This window comes from Callospermophilus lateralis, chromosome 16, assembly GCF_048772815.1.
Source record: "Callospermophilus lateralis isolate mCalLat2 chromosome 16, mCalLat2.hap1, whole genome shotgun sequence".
NCBI lineage: Eukaryota > Metazoa > Chordata > Mammalia > Rodentia > Sciuridae > Callospermophilus > Callospermophilus lateralis.
The window spans coordinates 20,639,303-20,660,637 of record NC_135320.1 but is presented as its reverse complement, the minus strand read 5'-3'; positions in this window follow the sequence as shown (position 1 = coordinate 20,660,637).

Here is a 21,335-nt window from a genome sequence, read left to right as displayed (position 1 = left end):
TTTAATAAAGGATAATAACTAAGATAATATCATTAGCATCACTTTTTCTTTGTAATGTGTGTATAATAGTCTGAGTACATTAATCCTCTCATTTTAAGTTAAATGTTGGGAGGAACTTTTATATTATCTGGCCTTTTCCTCTCATGCTGCAAAAGAGCTATAAGTTGATATTGTTGCTTCCTTGAAGAGATTGCCAGTAGCAATGCAATTGGAACATCATGTATCAAAAATACTCAGGATCAGAAGGGTTTTTTTTTTAATGTTTGGAATATTTGCATATAGAAAATGAGATATTTTGGGGGTGGGACTCAAGTTTAAATTCAAATTCATTTATGTTTTATATGTACTTTACCAAACATTGCCTGAAGATTATTTTATTCATTATGTCTACCATGCCTGCAATTTGATTCTGACTCACATAAGGTCAGTTGTGAAGTTGTTCACTTGCACTTTATGTTGGCCCTTAAAAAGTCAGTATAAGGAGGAGAATCTGGACAGGGAATGGACCTGGAAACTGGGCCGTGTTCCTGTGTGGTCTTATCTCTTGGAGCTGAGTAGCTTCTCCTCTGATTGACTTGCCAGATATTCTAACCACCCATGTTTCTTTCATCCTCAGCTCTCAATCCGGAGTGACACCTGCCTGGCCCCTACTGAAGGCTTCTGAGTTTTACAATCTCTGCCTCACTGGGGCTTCAGGAAGGAAGTGGTTATAATTTACAATGTTACTCCACTTGCTGCGTGTTGTGACCTTCTTCTAACAAAGTGATGGATGTGACTGTATTAATTTTTTTTTTATTAGAGAATGGATCTATTAGTAATAACTAATAGCTTTCTGTTTTTTCACTTTAGAAAGAGTCCCAGACTTTCGTATCAACAGAGCCTTCTTCTCCTTAGGTCTGTGTTCCAAAGGGATCAACCTCACAAAACTCTCAAGGTTTCATTTTGAGTCTACATATATTTGAGCTACAAAACAGAAACATCAAATCAGAGTTGAGCTGCATTGCTAAGAGAAAACGTGATTCTTTTAGGGACAATGGCTAAAATTATGTTCCATATCATTGTTGTTTTTGGATGCAAAAGAAAGAAATGCAACTTTAGAAGCTTACTTCTGAGAACAATGTTTCTATGCTAGATTCAGTCTTACTTTCATTTCCTAGAACAGAGATTTTCTATTCTTGGGCCAAAGTGTGTCTGTCATGTAGTGGAGGTCTAAGGATCTGGACATTTTAGGGGCATGGAATTTCCCTATCTCTGCTTGAAAATCCATTTTAAGATGCATATGCACTACTCTGATGGAAATATTTCTGCACTGTTCTCTTTGTTCTCTCCTCTTTCTTTCTCTCACCCTTCTAGGTTTTCAAAACATTGAGAGGACATTATGTTTTCTGGGAAACATCTCATGACCCATGGGCCAGGAGGAGAGAATCCATTCAACTCTGTACCTGCTTCTAAAATAACCATTTTCACACTACTTATGAAGTCTTTTTTTTTTTTTTTACCACCTGTATTTATCTGACACCTGCAATTCCTGTAGGGCAGGGACCTTGCCTTTCACTACTGTGTTCCATTATTACATGCAAGAAATCCTGGTTTAATGATTAAGACCAAATTATTCTATGCACATGAGATGCTTTCACTTTCACCTTTATCAAACTTTTATATAAAATACATTTCTTTTAAATTACCATATTAAAATCACATTAAATTTATCTATTACTTTGTTAAATAAATGTAGAATATGGGAATAGATGAAACAACTTTCATCTATTTTGTGTTTGCTCACCACATGAATTGTGGTTCCCAATATGTTCTCTTATTATTGCTCCTTAAGGAATTGACTGTAAGAATTTAGTACATGTTCTTCTGAATCACCTGAGATTTGATTTGGCTCTATATAGAACCAATGTAATCAGCAATAGCATACAAAACTTTGAAAAATTATACTTGCCTAAGTAAAATAGCAGGGTGAATGTCTTTCATCTGACATGGACATGGAGGTGGAGATGATAACCCCACAGCTTTTAGGGTTTTGAGACACACTATCATGTCACCTGTAGCTCCAACCATGTCCTTTTTCATTCCAGCCAACAGGTTGAAGAATTGGGAGAGAAAGAGCCCACTACTTACACTTTAAGAAATTGTTCTAATATATCAATCACTATGTTATTGCTTACTTCTTATTGTCAAGAATGTGGGCAAATGGCTGTACATGACAATCAGGGAAACAGAGAAACGTGCATTTAGTTGGTGGCAGTGTGCCTTGAAAAACAAATACAAGTTGAGCATTCCAAATCCAAAAATCCCAAATCTGAAATGCTCTATATCCAAAACTTTTGGGGCACACTCATAACACCAAAAGTAGAAAATCCCACACCATGAAACTTCATTTCCTATACAATATTATTGAAAATATTGTAAAAAAAATGCCTTAAGTTTACATCCCTGCTGGCCTCTGTGTGGAATGTCATTGTCTTGTAACTCATAGAGTGGCAAGATGGATGTGTGTTGTATATCAAACATAAATTTCATGTTTAGACTTGGGTTCCATTTTCCATACTATCTCATTATGTATATGCAAATATCCTTAAATTTAAAAAAAAATCAAAAATCTAAAACACTCTAGTCCCAACCATTTCTGATAAGGGGTATTCAATCTCTATCCTATTCTCCAATTTCTAGTCATTCAGTTTTTGATTGGTTTTGTTTTCTGAAGAAAACCAAAGAGAGAAATGGATGTTACTAGATGTCATTCTGCTATACCTCCCCCAATTATTTTATGTTAATAGAATAATTTAATTGTGAGAGTGTTTTTTAAAAATAAGGTCCTATAATTAATATATATCTGTATATATATATATATATTGATTATGATGGCATCACTTAAAAATTTTTAAAAAATAAAGTTTCAAGAAATTTCCATAGTATGTGGGCACCATTATTCAGTTAGTCATCTGCCCACTTTTGTCTTTTATGTTCACTGTCTGTTTGGCTTCCTTGGGTTCATAGCTAGACAACCCATGACAGTATGAGTCACCATCAAAATCAACAAGTACTTGAAAAAGTTTTTGGAACAGTAACTTCCTCCTTGTGGGGTACTTGCAAGCACATCTCCAAAGTCCTCACATCCATCTTGCCACTCTAAGAGGTACAAGACAATCACATTCCACACAGAGGCCAGCAGGGATGGTGGAGAAGAAACCAGGCTTTGGCAAGCTCATGTCTATCCTCATGAACAATTTTCTGGATGCAGCCCTAACTCTAGATTTGGCAGGTGTGTGGGGGTATAATTAATTTCATCAATTAATCCAAATTGGTTTGGGCACCCTGCCACTTAGAGCATTTGATTGGAAGAGATTGATTTACAATCATTATGAGAAAGTGGTGACCATGCGTCCCATGTTTCTTAGATGAGAGGAAAATGGTATTTCTTTCGTTAGAAAAATCTACACATCTCTATGAACTTGTTCTTTCAATTAGAAAAGCAAAACTTTTTGCCTAGGTAGGAGAATAAAAACTTTTATAAATAGTATGAAAAATATTAATTAATAGTTTTGGAAATGCTTACAAGATTACAATGGTTCTGTCTTATACTCTTACCTAAAGTTTCTGCAAACCAAAGGGCACTTTAAGATCAGGTGCAATTGAAAGGAGTGTGTAATTGGTAATGTAAAGTGAACTTCTTTGTTTGAGGTGCAGAAAGAAGTAGAGAGATAGGTAAGGGGAGACGATGCAGAATGAATTCTTAAAAAATAATGTTATGTGCATATATAAATATATCACAGGGAATCTCACCTTCATACATAGTTAGAAAGAGCCAATCAAATATAAATTAATAGAAGAATGAAAAGAAGTCTAGGAGAATAACAGAGGGAGACCAGGGGAGGGGAGGAAATAGGGGGATCATGAATGGAAATCGAATTCCATGCATATGTGAGTTTGCTGAGATGCACCCGACTAATGTAAATAACCATAAAGCTTTAATAAAAAAAAAAAAGAAAAAAAAAAAGAAGGAGTGAGTTTTCTTGCCTCCATCCTCTGCTCCTCCCTCCCCTTGACAAATAACCCTGGTGTCAGCTCAGGCTTGGCTTCCGTCACATGCTGACAGGGTTTTGTTTACCTTAAGTGAGAAATGGACAAAAGGAAACACAAAACAGATGAATGAGCAAAAGTATGAATAAACAATTCCTGCAGCTGAGGAACAGATGGCTGCAGCCCTTCATGACTAAACAAACCGATCTGCAAGATTTCTGGAAGGAGATACTTGTTAATGGTTTCCTCAAGCCAAAGTCCTAGTGATAGAATAAAAAGAATCTCCTCCTTGACTTCTGTACTGTAGCAAAACAAAGGAAAACTTGTTCTAGAGAAGCAAATAAGGGATGAGGGTTAAGTCATACTTCCTTATCTCATTTATAAATGCATCCAACAAAACCTTGCTGGGTTCCAAACAACAGGGGCCTCCTGTGCCCAGAAGAACAGAATGACGCCCACCTTCCGCCTCTCCCCCATGATGTCCTCACTGTGTCCTTAACAAGGTCCCAGATGGATGGATAACTCCGCGTGCCCACATAAATGATAATGCACACTGGGAGAACTCTTTATTGAAGGGAGGGAGCTCATGTTGCAGACTGGAGTACAGGGTGTGACGCAGGGCAAACGTCACAGGCTTTTGAAACACAGACAAGAGTCTCAATCTGGAGTGGCTCTGCCCTGACTTGGCTTTTCAGAGGTAAGTGTTCCTTGTAAGATTAAAAAAAAAAAAAAAAAAAACCACCCACTTAACCCATACCTTTACTTACTCAGCCAACTATTTCTAAAAGCACTATCTCAGGTCTTCAGGCATGTGACCCAGAATAAGAGGACAAAGGAAGAAGCATGTCCCTGTGGAGACAGATCTCAAGATCTCAGGCCTCTACTTTCCTCATTGGCTGTGGTTAAATTTTTTAGAATTTCTGGCTTTTTTTTTTTTTTTTTTTGATGGTGCTAGAAAAATTAAAAAAAAAAAAAAAAAACAAGGGCCTTATGTTGCCTGCTGGGCAAATATACTACCACTGGATATACCATAAGCCCTGTCATGAGAGTTTCTTAGGGAAAGCAGCTGTGATTGGAGCTCATATACCCTGGAGCCAGATGCCTGTGTGAAAATCCTAGCTCAGAGTTCACTGTGTGACAGTTACTGGGCGAGTTACTTAACTTCTCTGTGCCTTGAGTTCCTTATTCAAAAAATGGGATAACAATAGTATCAATCTTACTGGGTTTTGAAAATTAAATGAATTTGATAATACATGTAGAATCTTTAATCCAGGACCTGGCACATAGTAAAGCCTAGAGAACAATATTTTTGATGTCATGGTTTATTTATGATAATAAAATGATATAACACGAGAAGTTCAGAGTGAGGGTCCTGAAATATAAAAACATGTACAGTTACTATTTTATTTCCCATGGAACAAGAAAACACAGCGTATCTTTTTAAAACAGCATATGAGTCTTTGATGAAAAAATAAGCTTAAGAATCACAATTAGGAAGACTGTGTCACCTTAGACTCCATAATTTTAACACAAAATGCCAAATAAGATTGCCTTTGTCAACCTCAATCTGGTATGTTCTTCCTAGATTCTGAAATGGGACTGATTTTGTGCTAGGACAACCTAAACCATGGGCTGCATATTTATAAAACTAGCTGACATCTAGATCTGATAGGAGACAGGGTGTAGTGACCCACAGGAGGTCAAGCAACACTGCTCTGTTAAGAAATAATCCCTGTGGCTTGGAAGAGGTTGAATGCAGGCACATAGCATCTCTAGAACACCCATTTTGCTGAAAGCTCTGAGAGCCTCTGCTTTGTGCTTTGGCTGTGCAGACCTCTGCCCCCCAAGGGTGCTGATGCAGATTTTTCAAAAGATCCTTGTCATCTGGGTTTAGATAGCATTCGCACAGCTACTGTGCTGTGGTCAGCAATGCCAGGTGACAGATTCTTCCCCAGAATCAAGAGAATCATCTGCCTACAGGGTTCTAGGGACGAGAGGCTTTGCAAAGCAAGGCTTGTGACATTTTTGCACCTCCAGAAACAGAAGCTCCAGGCACTGGGAACACAGAAGTGCTGAGAAGCTCATTCCCTTCCTTTCTGCCTGGTTGGCTCCAGATTTCATAGCGCTGGAAAGATCGGCAAGCAGGGAGCAACCTGGAGTCATGCCTGGCAGTTTAGAACTCCTTTGGATATTGCAATTCTCTTTCTTTCTTTCTTTCTTTTTTTTTAAATCCTCACCCTCAAGAAGAGAAGGAGGCGCTGTGATTCCCTGCTGTTTCTGTGTCCTTTGCCAAGGACTTGATACTACAGGAGAGGCACACCACTCTTACAGGATGGTGAAATGGTTCCTGCATGTGTGGTGCTCAACCTAAGGCTGGGAAAGGAAGGTATCACCCAAAGGCATTGAACACACCAGGATGACATTTGGGTACTGTGACTCCTTTTGCTAAGACAGGTTAGAAATAGCCCTGAACAGGGAAACCCCGATTGCCCCAGTTCTGGTTGTGCACACTGAGTGATCCTGGGTAGAACGTAAGACCTACTTGTCCCAGCTCCCTGGGGCTCACAGCAGGGCACGGCTTTCAGAGACCTGTGATAATAATAGGATTGTCTATCAACCAAGTTTTTTCTCAACTTCTCCCGATTAAGCCCTTGGGCCTTGTTTACTGTCCCCATTTTTTTTTTTTTTTTAAGATAAGAAAAGTGAGACAAGGGAGGATAAGCTCTGGCTCAAAGCCATGAAGCTAATGAAGGGTAAATATGAGGTTCTGGCTGCATCAATCTGTACGTCTCTTCTACTGCAAACACTTGCTCTCAACCTTTACATCACTCCAAGTCTGTGCGTGGTTAAAAAAAGGGGGGGGTGGTGAGTGAGGCAAGACAAAGACAGAGATATTTCATTGTAGATAGCATTTTAAATCCATTGCCATCATATTTATTATACTACCACTATTATTATTATGTTGTTGTTATTGCCTAATAGCTGGCATAACAAAGGATCTAGAATAAGATCCAAAGAAATGCCCACAATGAGAAGCAGCCGATGTGAGCTACTCCCTGTGGTCCTGGAGCCCTCCCAGGATGACAAAGAGGATACCCAGCTGCATCCTCAGGCCCTGAAATGCACGGAGCAGCCTATAGGAAGCGAAACCAGAGAGGGGCTCTATGCAACACAAGCTTGGGAGGTCACAGTAATGACAGACAGGCCCTGGCACAGAAAATCTGGGCCTCTAGGATCCAGCAGCTTCTGGCCTCACACATGTTTTAAATTGACTGAGAAACAGGAATGGATAAGAGCAGTCTCTTGGCATGAGCCCCAACCCAGGTGAAGAAGGCCATGTTTATTTGTGTAGGAAGCACCTCTGCACTGAACTGGATGCTTCCCCACATGGCTACAATTAAGTGAGGGACAAGCTAGTTTTAGAGAACAAAAATTGAAAAGTTCATATACATATGCATATGTACACACACACACACACACACACACACACACATCTTCCCAAAAGATCGTGTTGCCTACTATAAACATAAGCAATTTTTATTTATTGATTTAAAGAAAAGTTTAAAAAAACTGTAGTGCCACTTTTAAGAGCTCCTTTTAACTACGGAGACTGAACAAGCTGTGAAGACGATCTACTGTGTCTTAGGTTTGAGTTTTAGAAAGGCCTGATGCGAAGGCTGTACAGCTATATAGCCACATCATTTCACTCAGCTATACAGCTACATCATTTCATTCTCGTTGGAGGTTTTCTTTTTTTCCTTCATTTGTGATTATAAATATGCCATGAAGACCTAATTTCTACTGAGCTCCGTACTATGTGCCAGAGATGTAAGAATGGAATGGTTCTTCCTATCTGTATCACCTCTACAGCAAAGAGGGACGGTAAGACACCATGTCCCTGAATGTCCCCCTTTGTATTTCCCCAAATCTAGCTAAGTTAAAGGAACAATGAGAGCAAGTCTAAGCTGGAAAGTCCAGATACGTCTTATCTTAAAGGACAATGACTTTCTCTTGTGCATATGGCACTAGGGCAAGATAGTGTTATCTGTAGAAAGCTACTCTCTTGCATGCACACCAGGACAGTTGCTCCTTGGGACGCTAATCAAGCTGATGTTGATGAAGTCACTGCTTCTGCAGCCTGACATGTACAGCCCCTCTATGAGTGGGGATGCACGTGAAACTGGGGACACCGTGGAAAGCATATGTGTCACTCGTCCATTGGGTTGCCACTGGATAAAACACAGGGAGGGAGAAGAGGTGCTGTTCAGCAAAGCACCACGAGGGACAGAGGTGCTGTCTGTTGCCTGTTGCCACTGACCTCCTCTTGGAGCAGTCTGATCTCTCGTAAGCTTTCCCCAACAAATCACACGTCTCTGATGCTGTCTTTGGGCACTTTCTTTGGCTTTCCTGCAACTTTCCTACTGCCCTGGCACAACTGGGCTGTGGATGAGACACCACCACGGCCAGGCAAACCAATCAAGATAATCTGTAAGAAATTTGCTAAAATGGAGTACATTTTCTTAAGATAGGGTATTATTGTTAACAATTCCAGAATTTCCATGTTTTATCTTACCTCTGTCCCAGCAATCTGATATAGGTCAGCAGCACCATCTGGAACCCTGCACCACACTGTCACTCATGGGCCTATACTCATTCTGCTTCGAGGTGGCTTGGTCTTCACCTGTGTCCTCTGAGCCTGCTCCTTTCTGTTAGCAGATGGAGAGAGACTGAGGGAGAATTGCTCTTAGGAAAGTCGTAAGAGCCTTTCCTAGACACCACACACGTTACATCTGCTCCTTTTCCTTCAGCCAGATTTCAGTTATATAGCCATGTATAAATGCCAGACAGGGGAGAAAATATAAACTGGATATGCACACAAGAAGAAAAAGGGAATCTGGATTTGATGTTCACTAGAGATACTGATGAGGAATTATTTTCAAAGACCAAAATTGTAATGATACCCTGTTTTAGAAAGGTGAAAGATGCCACTAACAGAGGCCTAACACAGTGAGTTTTTTGGGTTTTATAATATATGATTATTATAACCTAATAACCAAAGCTGATTATAACCATCTTTTTTTCAGGTGGCATACATATATTGCTACCATTAGCTCTAGGAAAACCTAGAGCTAATGGTAGCAATGAGCTATAAGTAGATAACTAATGGAAGTTGTCTAATTCCTTTCTAACAAAGAGGCAGGCCTGGGAAATCACCTGCCATCATGTCTTCTTTCCAGGTTCTTACATTTGAATGTGGTATGTGGATCAATATTTGCAACTGTGACAGCCGTTTTGTGATCATGAGACAATCGCATGAAAAAAATTATGTACCCATATGTAGTGGTTTGACCTGGACAGTTCCAAGAATACCTGCGTTTCATTATAATTGTGAATAATACCTCCTTTCTAAGCTCAAAAGAATTCTGGAATGGATAACAGATTGTATGATCAGCTTAGGAAAAAGCTCACAGAGAAGAAAGAATAATTACTTCCCCATTGTAGAGTGGCTGACCCAACCCTGAATGGTTACCTTCTGATTTCTGTTTCAAGGAAATGGTAAAGGCTTTATGCTAAAGCCCCTGCAAGTCCAGTTGTGTGTACTTTTAACTAAGAGTTTTCCTTATCTTCAACTTAAGAAGTTGGGAGTGAGTTAGAGTTCGACTATTACTTTCAAACTTAAGCCTTTTAAAGTTCTGAAAATTTTGGATGCATTTTTTCTTTCTTGTAATTCCTGAATTGGCACCGTAATTACTGAAATCTTGCACAGACGGTTGATTCTGTGGTATTTCCAATAGGGACCAGAAGCAGAAGTGTCAAAACTCTCACCAGAAAGCTGGTTATGAGATGTTCCATCCAAGCTGGCAATCCCAGGTGGTTTGGAAAGTACAAACAAGAGGTATAAAAAACACTCTGCCATGCATCTGACTTTCCCAACTTGAAACTCAACTTTTGGGGCTACAACATTTCCTAATATGCATCTCATAAATCTTCAAAGATTTAAATTGTAACCTTTACCTTCATTTTTTTTAAGTGGAATTGCTATGCTACCAAATAATATGCATATATTTTAAAATGCAACTCTCTGGAAAGACTGCGTCATTTGGGTATCCTACATTTATTAGACTTACATGTTGCTGACATCTCAGCACAATGATATGGATTTACTGATAAGTCGATTCTGGGTGAAATTTAAGCAAACTATATATCTTTGACCCCTGAAGAAAAATTTTCCAGCTAATTGAGCTAATAGGAAGCCAGTACATGTGTTCTCAGTTCATCAAATACTTCAACATACGATACAGCCTTGCTGGGATTTACCTGGGTACATATAGAATTCCTCATTATAGCAGAAGAATTCTGGCAAGAACCACAGGGAGATAATGCATTCCAGGGCATCAAAAAGTTCCTGGAAAAAATTTGGCTTTATTTCTGTTAAAATTATCTGACACTTTTGTTTGTTGCTTTTCTCCTTTTGTAAAGTCTGAGTGAAAAGAAGCTTCATGTAATTAGCAGCATTTTGAATAGGAAGATTATATATATATAAACTAATTTCTTTAAAATCCAACTACAAAGAAGCTAAACATAATGTAAGTCCTTAAACAATTTTACATATTATTTTGGAACTTTAAGACTGAGGGAGCCAGGTGTGGTGGCCCATTGGCCCATACCTGTAATCCCAGTGACTGGGGAGACTAAGGCAGAAGAATCTCAAGTCTGAGGCCAACCTCAACAATTTGAGACCCTGTATGAAAATAAATAAAGGGCTGGGGGATGTGGTTCAGTGGTAGATTACCCCTGGGTTCCATTCTTAATACCAGAAAGAGAGAGAAAGAGAATATGAAGGGAAAAAATTTTATGTATGAGAGGAAATAGCATTTTTTAAAAAATTTCTATATTATAGAAAAAAACCAAAACAATTGACAAACTTGCATTGGAAGCCTGGAGAATATTCATATAATACTTCTTCGTACATTGGTTAAATAGGACCAGAAAACTAGAATCACACAGAGGTTAAAGTTTGGTTTCAAAGCATGATTGTAGCAGTGCTGACGGGACAAATAGATTTCACGTGGAAAAGCCCATGGACATCAGGAGCAAAGCCAAGGCTATGTCCACGATGCCTCTCACCAATGACACAGCAATACGGATAGTAAAACAAGTGTTGGGAAGTTTACCTTCTGAGACATGGTGGGTTTAGTTAATTCATGAACCACTGAAAACACAGCTTATAACACACATTTTAAAGTCCACAGACCTCTGTTTAGAAACAATATCCACTCTTTTTTTTAACCTTTCCCCGACAGTTTAAACCTTCCATGCACAGTGCTAAGTTAAGAACAACTTATATTTGGTAATTTGTAGATGTCTATTTTTAAAACTACATTTATTACTTGTGAAAATTAAGTATGTGCATGGCAAACAAAATTAAGGCAGCTAAGAAAGACACACCATAAAAGGGTATTATGAAAATTATAACTTCTTATTATGTGCATTAATGCCTGACATTACCACTGGACTCTTCCATCTGAAAGGAAATTGCATTGTTGTGCTTAATCATAAACTGTGACAGCAATTTTCATGGTGTTCAATATGATCCTTGGCATCTTACCAGCTCTGCTGTGGTGTGCACGTGAGTACCCTTAAGATTCACGTGTTGGATCCTACTATCCAATGTGATGGTATTTGGAGAAGTATCATGGAGAGTGATAAGTCATGAGGAGTTATCACTCCTCATGAGTTAGTTATAGCAGAGAGTTATATGATAAACTTGAGTTTCTCATATAAGCATGAGATGAGTTGTAGCAGAAACTTCAATAGACTCCAAAGTGGACCTCAGGCTATGTGACTCACAGTCTGGTGCTGTTATTGCCACTGTACACATAAACTGAATTTCTTTTTTAACAACTCCCCAAGCAAGGTTTTCTCATTAAAGAGCTTGTAGGGCCTCCTGTCTCCTAACCCAGCATAAATGTCTCTGGTATACCTCTGACGTAACCTCCAGCTTCAGGTGTCAGGGTAAGTAATGAAGGAAAGCTCCTCCACTTGAAGATAGGGCTGGGGACTGGGTGTAGCTGTGACATCATATCAGAAACAAACAAATATGGAGCAGTGTGCATCCGGAAATGGCTCTTCTCCTTCCTTACTTGATTCCTTCTCTTCCCTCACAAAGAAATGCATGGGCAGTGTCTGCCTCATTCACTGCTTTTTACCCAGTGCCTGGTCCAAGACTGGCCCATAATAAGTGCTTAGGGCATATTTTTTGAAGAGTAGGTGAATAGTAATGGCATCTTGAAATAACTGAAATGGTCCATGTTTATCTTCACAACCCTCTTTCAAATTTTGTCCAGAGCTTGTCATAATGGTTGATTTGAAATGTCAACTTGATTGGTTTAAGAGATGCTGAAGATTAAGAGGCTTATGGGTGTGTCAATGAGGATGCGTCTAGGAATGATTGCCATGTGGGATAGCCAACTGAAATGGAGACCCTCCCCCAGTGTGGGCAGTGCCATCCAATAGGATGATGTCTTGTATGGAGTAACAGTTGGAAGAACAAGGAAGCATCAGCAGATGCAAGCTTAATTCCTCTTGAACGAGTTCTTGATTGTTGCTCCCATGGTCTGAGGATAAAGGACTCTTGCATCTTTCCTCTTCCAAAGCATATTTTTCAAAAGCCTTTGGTCTTGGACTAGGATAGCACGGTGATCCCTCTTGTTCTTGGGCTTCAGCCTCTTGGATTGCACAGCTACTGGTTCTTCCAGCTCTCCAGGTTGCAGATGGCCATTGTGGACTGTCCAGCTTCTGGTCACAGAAGATGACCTAATAAGTCCCCCTTTAATAATTATACTTCCTTTTGATTCTAGTTGCTCTGGAGAACCCTGACTAATACACTTGTATAACCAACAAGTGCAACTGTCTTCATTTTAAGATTTTTCCCTCCTAGTTATTGAGGTCTGATTTCTGGAGTACCCTCTGAAGTTACTCCAATGTTATATCTGAGACTTTGTTTTAATCAAGCTTTTTTGCCACTGTCCCCAAAGACCCTACATGAACAATTTTAGAGAAGGAAAAGTCTATTTGCATTCACAGTTTCAGGATCTTAGTCCACAGATGGTTGATTCCATGCCTCTGGGCCCAAGGTAAGGGAGGACATCATGGCAGAAGGGTGTGGAAGAAAGCAACTCAGGACATGGCAATCAGAAAGCAGAGAGAATGAGCTCTTCTCAGCAGAGACAAAATACAACAACCAAGGGAACTCTCCCAGAGACCCACCTCCTCCAGCCTCACCCTACCGGATTATAGTTATATCCAGTTAATCCCCATAACGGGATCAATACATGGATGAGGTTAAGACTCTCATAACTTATTCATTTCACCTCTAAGCTTTCTTGCATTGTCTCACGTATGAGCTTCTGGAGGACACCTCATATATAAATCATAACAGACTCTGTCACTGACAACTTAATATCTCTTGGCCACTATTATCCTTCTTGATCCAGTAATAATTTCTGATAGCTAAGGTATCATCTACTTTCCCTTTTGAAAGGATTAGAGTTAGGAATACCTCCATTTTCCCAGTTGGTGACAAACTGGCTTGCTCTTTAGTACCTCCTTCTTTCCTCTAAGGAAGTCTCTATTTTTAAATAGAATAATCAGAGATATTCATTGAAGTAACAATGTGAGGTCACATTCTTCTAGAGTAAGAAATATTTTCACAGATGAAATTTCAACCCTGTCTTACAAACCTTTCTATCATATCTCTTAGCAACACACTTACCAATTAAAAGATGAAAAAATAAATGAATGAATTGGTGGGCATTAAGTGAATAAAAACAGAGTAAAAAAAAACATATGAAGTAAGACTGACTGAAGTGTAACTTGGTGGTGAGTCTGGGAAATATTTAATGGTTTTGTTCACAGATGTCCTTGAATACCAATGTAAGAGACCAGGGCTTCATTTGGGACATAAGGGACTTTTCATTAGCATGAGTGATTCTGTACAAGTTTTATATGGGATGAAAGTATAGAGGGAAAGTTACAGAGATGTTGGAGGTGAGATAATCAGTTTGGAGGTCACTGGAGTAGTTCTGATGAGGGACATTACGGACATACATAATTATACTGGAAGTAATGGGAAAGATAGGAAGTCATTATAAATCAAAATAAGGAGAAGGTGCTTAAAAAAAGATTGGAGAGAAAGAGTAAGACATTAGGTTTAATCAAAAATTAAGTCTATGTCTTAATTTCTAAATCAGAGAAATAATTTTTTTTCTTTTAAAATATTTATTCTTAAGTTTTAGGTGGACACAATATCCTTACTTTACATTTATGTGGTGCTGAGGATCGAACCCAGGGCCTCATGCATGCTAGGTGAGCACTCTACCACTGAGCCACAACCCCAGCCCCCAAATAAGATTTTAATAATATATAGAGAGGAATAACTCATTTATGAGAAAAAGACATAGATAGGTGGTAGGGTTATAAACTATATAACTATGTGACGGTGCATAGATTATTTATTTGCTCTATGGCTCAGTTTTCTTATCAGGAAAATGAAGAAAATGGTAGTCCATACTAGGAATATTTTAGGTTTTGAAAGAAATAATGCCACATTATTTACTTAGAGCACCACCTGGCATATGGAAAGTACTCATTAATTACCAGCTATTATTATTATCATCACCATCATCATAATAAATATTAAACTGAAGCCCTAGTGGCATATACAGTGAAGGCATTAAGGGGAAAGTTCAAATACATAACAGGTTCAACAACAATTGTGACTAGTGCCATGTTAGATTGGGTATTAGACTTGGGTGTTGAAATTGTCTCAGAGAGTGACTGAGATCACTTAGGAAGAAATGGAGGTACGTGGAAGAAAAAAGGACCAGACAAAGAGCCCTTGGAGAAGAATATAGGGCACCCCCACCCAACACACACACACACACACATAAGGAACTGTAGTTATTCAGATGATGCCCTTTTAGGAAGGCCAGAGCTCATTAGTATAAAAGGATGCAGAGAAGTGGATGGGGATGATGCCTGGATAATTGGGAGCATTGAGAGGGAGGTTGCAGGACACGGCAGGGGCAGCAATCAGATTTCAAGGAGTCTGGGATTGGCCAGGTGCTGAAGACATGGAAGTAGTGATTACTGCTGGTCTTTGAATAACTGTGGTGGGGCAGGAGAAGCTGTTGGGAGCAGGGTGGAGAAATGGAATTTGAGGTTCCCTCTTAAGGAAACTGAAGCAGAAGAGGGAGGAATAGTGTCTATCTCCTCCACAGCACCCATTTGTACTTCTTCTACCTTTTAATTCAGTTCAACATTGAATTTCTGTTCTGGGCCAATCACTGTTCTTGAGACTGAGTGTTTTTCTTATAAGTCAGTTGCTTCTTGAGCTTTTTTTTTTTTTTTTTGTCTACAATTTTCCTTGGTTCCATTAAGCTTTTTTTTTTTTTTTTTTTTTGCTGCATCCGACTTTTTAATTTTTCAAAAAAAATTTTTTTAGTTGTAGTTGGACACAATACCTTTATTTTTATTTAATTATTTATAAGTAGTGCTGAGGATCAAACCCAGGCCGCTGAGTCCCAGCCGCAACCCCTGCATCCGACTTTCTTACCTTTTAAAAACATCTCTTCTCTGGCTTTTTGAACACATTGTGATGTAATAAGAAAAAAAAATTAAGATGGAATTTGGAAACTTTTCCTTCTATAAAAATACTGTTCTCTTGCTTCCTTCTCATTGAGCCATGGCCTTTGATAAGGGAAGAATAAAATGAAAAATTTCCGGTCACTAGAAACAGACAACATCATAAATCATCAAACTTTTATTTGTTCATTTTTCATTCACTGAAAAATTATCGAGCACCTTTGATGTGCAAGAGTGAAGTATGCTGGCTTGGTTTTCAGTGTTCTATCACCTCCAGTGCGGTATAGAGTCCTCCAAGCCATTCACTTTTACAGAATCTTTTCCCCTTCTCACTATCTAGAGCTGCTAAGATGAAAGAATCTAAAAATTACTCATACTAAGGTGTGAGTGATAACATCTTGAATTCATAATCCATCTCAGCAGCATTTTGATGTCAAAATGGATAGAATCCATAAGCAAGAACAACAAAGCCAAGGCAGCATTTTCAGATGTTCTGGGATAGCTGGAGATGGATTTCTATGAAAGAGGAGAAGTCGTCTGACACCCTAAAGGCGTACTGTGCATACAGAGCCAGGCCTTTCCAGTTGTCAGGACTTTGTGGTGGGTAACTTAAATCCCACAGTGCAGATTGGCCCTACTTGATGTGTACAAATTGAATGAATTGTTCAGGCGTCGCTGGGTGACCTCTACTGCATGCTTCCTGTGCAGCATGTAAAGGAGAGCCAGAGGAGGCCTTGTGAAGAGATGGTAAGAGAAATAGATCACTAGCACACCAGGGGGTCATAAGGAAAGGTACCAACTTTGCTCATATATTAAACTTCTCTTTCTTGTGATGTGTGTGTGTGTTTTGCAGAGGGGGGTCTTTTATCTTAACCCCTCACAGAAGCCTTCTCTGTGTCCTGCCATGTTATTAAGTAACCATCCATTCTCCTTCTCTCAGTCACTCTGAACCTATCCTTAGCAATAACCATATGGTACACCATTAAACATTTCCTTATCTACCTTCACCACTCCGTTTTTCACATTCCATACTTACAATAAAAAGGTGCTGGAGCCACATGATTTTAAAATGTATTTATTTTGTATTTTAATTTATTTTAAAATGTTAGGACTACATTAGGCAAAGGAGACTTTAATAATTGCCATTAGTGTGGATTCTATATCATTGCGCTAGTTGTGTGGAAAGAACGTGCCTATATCCCAAAGGTCACGATTAATTCTACAAACATCAGAGGATTTTAACAGGATGGAAGAATTCTTCAAAAACTACTTATTTAGGAGCTTTAAAAAATTTAAAGAAATCTAGAATAAAAGGAAACTTCTTACAGAGATTTTGTAGCATCTGTAGGCCCAGCAGCAAATTTCTTGTTAGCCCACAATTAACATTTTGGTTAAATGTAAGAGTTGCTAAGGGACCAATGAGTATGACATGTATTTGGTCACTGAAGAAGTTTCTGGAAATTCTGGCAAGAGGTGAACTTATTAAATGAATTGCAAAGCATTCTTAGTTGTATTGACCAAATGACTGTGTAGTCAGCTCTGCAGACAGTGGCTAAGTTTAAAATGAGTGTGACACCTAATGCAGCTCCTTGAATTATTTTGATACAAATGATAAAAGAAAAATCTTCAATAGTTTAAATACTATGCAACTTTTATGACAATGGTATGTATTAGGATTGGGTCAGCAATCTCCTTAGTTTCTAGGGCAAAAATAAACTGACTTTGCCCTTTGATTTATAACACTTACAAATTCTGAAACCATAAACATGTGAAGACTTCACTATGAGTTTTATAGTCTCATCTTAAAAGAGGTAGGGTCTCTGAGATTTTAATCCCAGGTCATGTACAGCAAATTACTCCCCAGATTTACTCCCTCTCTTCATGTGCTTCAGCATCTCAGGAGACTGGCTTAATATTGGCTAAGTATTGTCTTGACAATCACTCAGTATTCTCTCCCCACCTCTTCTGAAATGATAGCAATAATTTTAAAACTTCTGCTTCTTCGTGTAAAATAATTTACTTCTTTGCTCATCTTTTATTCAGCTGCTACTCATTTAATTTTGCTTCCTGGCATAATGTGTACTATTTACTTTTCTTGAAGATCTACTACTTACAGGCAAAAATGTCCTTCATATGGTGACTTATTAACAGACATGGTAGAATGCATGAAAGGTGGTTAAAAAAGAATACCCTCAAAAAGCATTCCCTCTAAAAAGTGGAACAAGATAGGAAAGCCTTTGTTCAGCACTTCTGTTTAACATAGTTCTTGAAACTATAGCCAGAGTAATTAGACAGACAAAAGAAATTAAAGGGATACAGATAGGAAGAGAAGAACTCACACTATCACTATTTGCCTGTGAATATAGTAGTCTGTACAAGACCATGTGTTATGGTTTCTATGTGAGGTGTCCCCCAAAAGCTCCTGTGTGAGACAATGTAAGAACATTTAAAGGTGAAATGATTGGGTTATGAGAGCCTTGACTGTGGTAACTAAAGGTGGATAGGGTGTGGCTGGAAGAGGCAGGTCACTGGGGGCTTGCCTTTGGGGTCTATATTTGGTGAGCTGAGTGAGTCCCTCTATCTGCTTCCTGATTATCATGTGAGCTGCTTCCACCTGCCACACTCTTCCACCCTGTTCTTCCGCCTCGATGAATGGAGCCAGTTGTCTAAGGACTGAGACCTCTGAAACGGTGAGCCCTGAAATAAATTTTTCCTTCCCTAAAATTGTGCTGGTCATAGCAGTGAAAAAGTTGACTGAAACCCCGTGTAAAGAATGGTTAGTTCAAGCAGATAAAAGTGAGATGGGCTGAGCTACAATTACCACCTACAGTATGATAGAGGAGCATGCTTTGATGAACTATTCAAATATCACAATGTGTCACCAAACCTACATGCATTCCTAGCAATTTAATGAATGAACAAAAGTTTAGTTGATTGTTTACATAAGGTAGTGCCAGCATACAGGGAAAAAGATGGATGTATTTTGTTCTCTGGAAATCATTTAAAAATAGGATGTTGATTTATTTCCTTGGGATAATTTCATTCAGTCTACTTAATCTTTGCTAGATAAATTAGATCTGCTTTCGCCTCCGCTACTTGAAAAATTGAAATTAAAGTTCAACTTTATGGTCTACACAAGGACAGTTGCTAGTATCCAATTACATTTTCATGATGAAAACACAGGTGCCATGTATAATCCTACCCAGAAACAAGAGTTACATCCACACAGGGCTTCTCATGTGCCTTGGGGCGTTTGGCAGACTTCTGGTTAATGCTATATCCCTATAATTTTGGTGCAGTTGAGGCTAGCCCTTAACACTGCATTTTAATTGGGCACAAATGAAAACGATGCTGTAATTAAATCAAGGCAACTCCAAGGCTACTTGCTCTGGGCTCCTGAAGTTCATGGGAAACCTGCCAAACTTTCTGGCTGGTTAAAGTGTAAGAGGGTCGTAAAGATTCCCAGACCAATGTGTTTCAAAGGAGGCAATTTTTAAAAAACAACTTTAAAGGTCTCTTGAAGGTCTTGATTGGGTATACTTCTTAGGCTGCTTATAATAGAAATATTTCATGCTGGATAAAGAATATGAATTTAATTGGGGAGAAAATGTTTTACAGGTGGATTCCCTGTTTTATGTCCCCAGAGATGGGAACAGGTGGATCGAACACTCCCTGCCTCAGTGATGCTCTGATGGGGCCCCCAGGGAAACGTGGGGACCCTGAAACCGGCCATAATTAAATTCCTTAATTAAATTACAGGCCATAAGATACAGCTTTTCCCTACAGTTTCCATAATGGGAGTGAAGAGTACTTGGAGAAAAGCCCGTTAGAGAACGAGGAGGAAGACAGCTTGGAAGAGGATTTGGGTGAAGACAGACTTTTGAGATGCTGGCGCAAGGTTAGGAAAAGAAAGGAGAGCATTTCTGACACAGGAGAGACCCAAGATAATTTTGTAGGTGGACATTCCTTTTGTTGATGGGAACTCCTTACCAGGATCTGTTTATTTTTACAAATCTTTGACTTTTAGGCATTCACTTGTACATACTACACACTTAAAAGATTTATTGAATTGAGTTATAAATAATAAAAATAGAATTGCTGATTTTAGAAAGAGGATATTCCTTAAGTGAGACTGGCCCGTGAGGGAAGCCTTCTTTAGGGATGAGGGTTCAGGCACATAATGGGAGCAAACTGAGCCCAAGGAATCCTGGTCACTGTGTGGGCTAGCTACCTGAGGCAGCCTTTAGGGTGCCTGACTAGGCTAACCAAAATGGGCACAATTTCCTGGTATAGTGAAGACACTGGGAATTTTTTTTTTTTTTTACTCCAATCATTGTTGCCTTTTGTCTAGATATTTTTTATCTTCATTTATGTCGGGCACTGCCAACTTCTTATGAACACCTTAATTCACATACCAGGAAGTTTTAAACAGTTCACAATCAGGTCAAAATAATTTGACAACAACGGCAACGAGCCCCAAGACACGGAAGGACACAATTCCATCAATATTGAGAAATAATTTTCACTGTGCAAAAATAGCTCTGCAAAATTCTGCAGAGAAATCCCGCTGGATTGCTCCATCAAGCTGCACATCTGGTACTTCCTCGGAAGGATGAACAGGCGGTAGCAGCGTCCATTACCTCTCTCCTCCAACCCAGCTGTGGATCAGGAAGTTGACTTAATGCCAAGAGCTCTCATGGAGACTTGGAAGAGCTGCCTCTTCATGTCCACGGCCAGGATGAGAAGTCCCTTGGGAGCTTGGCTCCTCTCGGTATCTGCCACCTGCATATATCCCTAAGAGGCTTCCTCTGGTTTATAGCATAAGTATTTCTGGTGATCTGTCCAGACCATAGCATTTATCCTGGACAATTCTAACTTGAGTCATGCTTCCAATTTGGAAACCAATACGTTATTTACATTGTTCTTGATGAGTAGTAATGTGATACAGTTCTGTTTCTTGCAGTGAGTATACATGAGAATAAAATTCTGAACCTTCTAACCATCTGTAATAGGTAATTCAAGTGCCTGACTTCTCAGTAATCCAATTATCAAGGCTTCTTTTTTGTTGTTGCTGCTGTTAAAATGGTTCTGAAGGTGCAAGATTCCTCACAGATGTTAATTTCTTTGATTCTTCCTTAATTAAATTACTGGCACCAAATGATATTGGTCAATAGTCTTTTTTTTTTCCTGAAAAGTTCTGTTGGTCAATAAACCATCACTTTGTGTGTCCAGTTTATCTGTGGTGTATAGAAATTACTAATTTAGCAAGTGCAGTTAAGGAAAGCCCTAAGCTAAAGATTTATATAGAGGGAAAAATGTAATCAAGTATATATCTGCCTTGACCCTTTATTTATTTTTGTTTCTTTTTAATCCAGTTTTTAAAGAAGAAACTGATTTAAATAGTTGTAGTTGGATTTTTGAAGTCCTTGAGGAGAGGTTAGAAGTGAGGAATTTGATTCAATTTTCTTTTCTTGAGAGGATAAAAAGAAAAAATTCAACAACAAAAACAAAAAAACAATTAAAAAGAAATCATCTCAGCATAAATTTAATCATAATGTTATCTATGCAAATCAAAGTATTACATATTTGTCACTTTCTAGAAAACAATTTGCTTGGACTCATTTATTGTGTTTACAAAAGCATTGCTATCGATGATAATT